Raw genomic sequence first — 3,827 nt, forward strand, 5'->3', positions numbered from 1 at the left:
TTCTATGGCCTGTGTCTTTCAGTGCTTGTGAAATAGGAGTGTGTATTGACAAGACTGCAAACTGAAGTTGGTTGTGCTCTGAAGAAATTCACTTCTCTGTGATGTGTAAGAGGGCATCACTTGGCCAGCTATCACTGTTTCTGCCGGTGCAGATGCCAGTTTGTGTCAGCTATGATTTACTGGTTGGGAGGGAGGATCTCAGTGTGGTAGACAAAAGGGTGAGATCACCGACTCGATTTACAAGACCCCCCACAAGCTCTCAGGAGGGATCATCCTGCATTGCTCCTCACCAGTGATGTCGAGGCTGGAGCAGTTCTGGGGCTCATTGCAAGTCTCCTCAGCTATTCACTCCCCTTCCATGTAGACTGTGTTTATTGTACATTTATTTAAAGTGCTTCAGGTAGGAAAATGAATATTTACAATTAAATATATGTAAATGGAAGTGGAAAGACTTGATTGGAAAAATACCAAGGTTCTAATACATATTACAATACTAAGACCTCCCACACAAGATAAACGTTTATAGCCAGATCTAAATGGATGTATTTTTCTGGTTCCTGTGCCAGTGGAAAGCTGTGGAAGTATCAAAATCCTTTTGTTTGCATCTTGATCCTCTACAGTATTGGAAGAATGCTTTATTTGATTTGGTTTTAGTTTATTCTGTGCAATCTTCTGCCTCTAATTGATAGAATTAATGTTTATGGGACTGGCCAATGCTGATGTTAGGCTGTATCTTTTAACTCTTTGTGTGACTATCCAACATACAAAGAGCAGGTTCTCCTTGTAAATGTCAAACATGAAAATAGAAACTATTAAGCCAGTTTTCAAAGGATCCTTTTCTAACTGCACTGATCTGACCAGGCTATGATTTTCCAGTGAATGCTAAGTTCTGATTCCAGTTTTCCTTAAACCATTATTTTCTGCAAATCTAATTCCTAGCTTGTGAACTCTCTCTCCCACTGTGCTCTCTGTCTGCCCTCCCCTCTCCCCCCCTCATACATATGATTTTGAGTGTAATGGGTGTCATTTCTCTCTCTATCTCTCCATCTGTTCCCACGATCAACACTCACAGTCCAGCCCCTGCTTTGCATGTAGTATGTGTGTATTCTCTTTATCCCTGGCCTGTTTTGATTTCGCGCTTTTCCTGTCTCTCCTTTGCCCTCTGTGCCGTCTTTCTAGTCTCCATAGCCATCAGAGACCTGAGGGTGTGGTTTGACATTGTAGCTAATTTGGGCTGTTAGCTGTCAAAAATAGTGTCCCCGTTCCCCTGGCTACACACTGCTCTCGCTTCCCTTGAACTGACACTGGCTGTCACCTTGTAGTTTGAGTGAGGAGTCGAGGAGTTAAACTGGTAAAAAAATCAGCCTTTCACAGCAGCCAAACAAAAAACAATTTAGTTCTCAGTTTCAGCTCACCAAACCAGGTTCAACAAATTATGTTGAATGCTGGTGGCACTGCTGGGGATGGGGTCGGAAAAGCACATTGAAGAGAGGCCAGAACCCCTTTAGAAGGCCAGCTGCAAGGTTGGTCAGCTTTTTACAAGTTGTCAGCCTTTTAATTCCCCATCTCTCTCTTCTCTAGGTCTTCTGCTGCATTTTACATGCTGAGGGTTGGAGTGTCCCTGCCCTCGACCACTGTCTTTCAACAGGAGTGTGTCATTAGCGGCAGGAGGTTCTAGCAAGGGGAAAAGTGTTCAGCTGCTTTAAAGTATTTTAACTTGAATTAAAGTTGTGCCTTTAAAAGGAGCTGGGAGGTGTCACAAGCAGCCCCCCAGTTTGAGGAAGTTTTTTTAAGAGAAAAACTATGAAAACAGACATGACTGGAGTGGGTGCCATTTTTTTCAACAGATGGTAACACTGAGGTAGAAGGCAACCAAGGGCGTCACATGGCTTTTCACAAGGTCTGCCTGTGGGTAAGGAGAGACTTAATCTGAACATCTGCATCCCAAAGAGCAAAGGTTTCCAGCAGCGGGTGCTCTGGAAAGTTGCCTTTATCTCTCGGATGGTTCATCAGCTGAGATGCGTGACTTCAGGGGGCTCTGGTGGGATGGGGAGGATATGTCTCACCCTGTAGTCAAGTGCTTCTGAGTTTGTCCAGCCTGGTGAGTGAGTTTGGCTTCTAATGCTCCTGCAACAACTCACTCCAAAAATTGAATTCCATGAATCTGAAAACAAGGTATCTCAGTAATCTCTCCTTCTTTAATACAGTAGCCACAGCTGAATGAGTGTATGTGCACCTTATTAGTGTATACTTTTTTTTGCTTAGTTTCTCACCCTTCCAGCCTCTTTTAAAACAATGGCATTATATTCAAATCAAATTTTATAAAATGAACATTGGAGTTGTTAAGAAGAGATCAAAATTTACATAAGACTTCTATGTAACCTATTACCTATGAAAATTTACTTCAGGCTGAAACATGTTTTCCAAAGTTTACAGCATACAAAACAAATGGGGTTTTAAAATTTCTTTACTTATGATTACCTTAAATTGTGTTTTCTAAGAGGGAAGGGAAAAAAAAAACCTTGGAACCCTACCAGTTTAATTTGCATTTTGGCTCTGATGTAACTCAAAATAGATTAGATTAAAAAAGGAAATTTGGCAAGTGATTACTCAATTACATGATTTTACTGCTTTGGTATTTTGAAAATAAAAACGAACAGATCTGTTTTACTTTGAAAACTGCCTGGTGCACGTGTGCTGTAACCACTTTTCAGAAACCATATGGAAGGTTCCTTAAGCTGCATATGGCAATGCAACACCAGAGCTCAGATATGTATTCCTGTGATAGACTACACAGGATGCAGTCGGATCAGGGATATTAATGCTTACGTTCAGATAGTGCTCTATCGAAGCACAGCAGGGTAATGAGTTTGGTGTAAAACATGGCAAGTTCCCAGTGGCAGGGCTGCATTGTTCCTTTTTCATAGAAAGGAACTGAAATGGCTTGAAGCTAGTGCCAGACCAGGAATTTTGGAGAAATTTTGTGAAGTGTTACAATAACTATTTTGCAAGATAGAAAAGGTGGGCAGCATCAATAGATACTTTCAAAACATTTCATCATCTAGAGCTATGGTAGCTGCTCATCTCTAGCCTTCATGCCAAGGGTAAGAAGCCTCTGCTGACCCCTGTAAGACCAAGCAAGTGGTGACAAACTCCCTAGAGTAACAAAGCATTGATCCTCCACATGGTGAGGGATGGGATAGTACTGTGTCTTAAACTGTGTATCATCAGGATTATCTGTTATTCCTATCACCCTCTGTTTATTACCAAACTGGTAGGAGAAGATGGACCATCTGTCACTCCATCACTGATGTGTCCCCTTGGAGTCCCTAGGGCTATTTGTGGCTTTTCAGGTTTCTCAGAAATACAACGCTTTTGCAAATGTTTGTTTGGTGCCATGGTCTGATCACTTGCCTGCCCTGCTCTGTAGAGGAGCTTGGGTCCTTGAAAGCTCCTCCACATGCACATGTGCAGTGCAAACATTACTGTGTGTTTGTTCCTTCCCACAAAGGCAGCCTCCCTGACAAGGGTTTCCACCAAAATAACTGCAACTTCAAATGACAGAAACCTTAGTGCCATTGCCGCCCTGACAAACTGCAGCTCTTCCACTTGATTTCAGTGAGGATTAAGACCTTCAGAGCACTAACCCTGATGGACCCAAAGTCCTGACAGAAAATGAGCAGAATATGCTGGGAAGTTAGAAATTAATAAATTCCTTCTGAAAGAGTGGTGTGGAATGGAGGTGATGCACCACAGGAATTCATTGTACTGCCGAGCCTGTGGACCTTCAGCAAAGCAGCCCTGTCTGGAGAGGGGTCACTACCTAG

This window comes from Lonchura striata, chromosome 2 (assembly GCF_046129695.1).
Source record: "Lonchura striata isolate bLonStr1 chromosome 2, bLonStr1.mat, whole genome shotgun sequence".
Classification (NCBI taxonomy): Eukaryota; Metazoa; Chordata; class Aves; order Passeriformes; family Estrildidae; genus Lonchura; species Lonchura striata.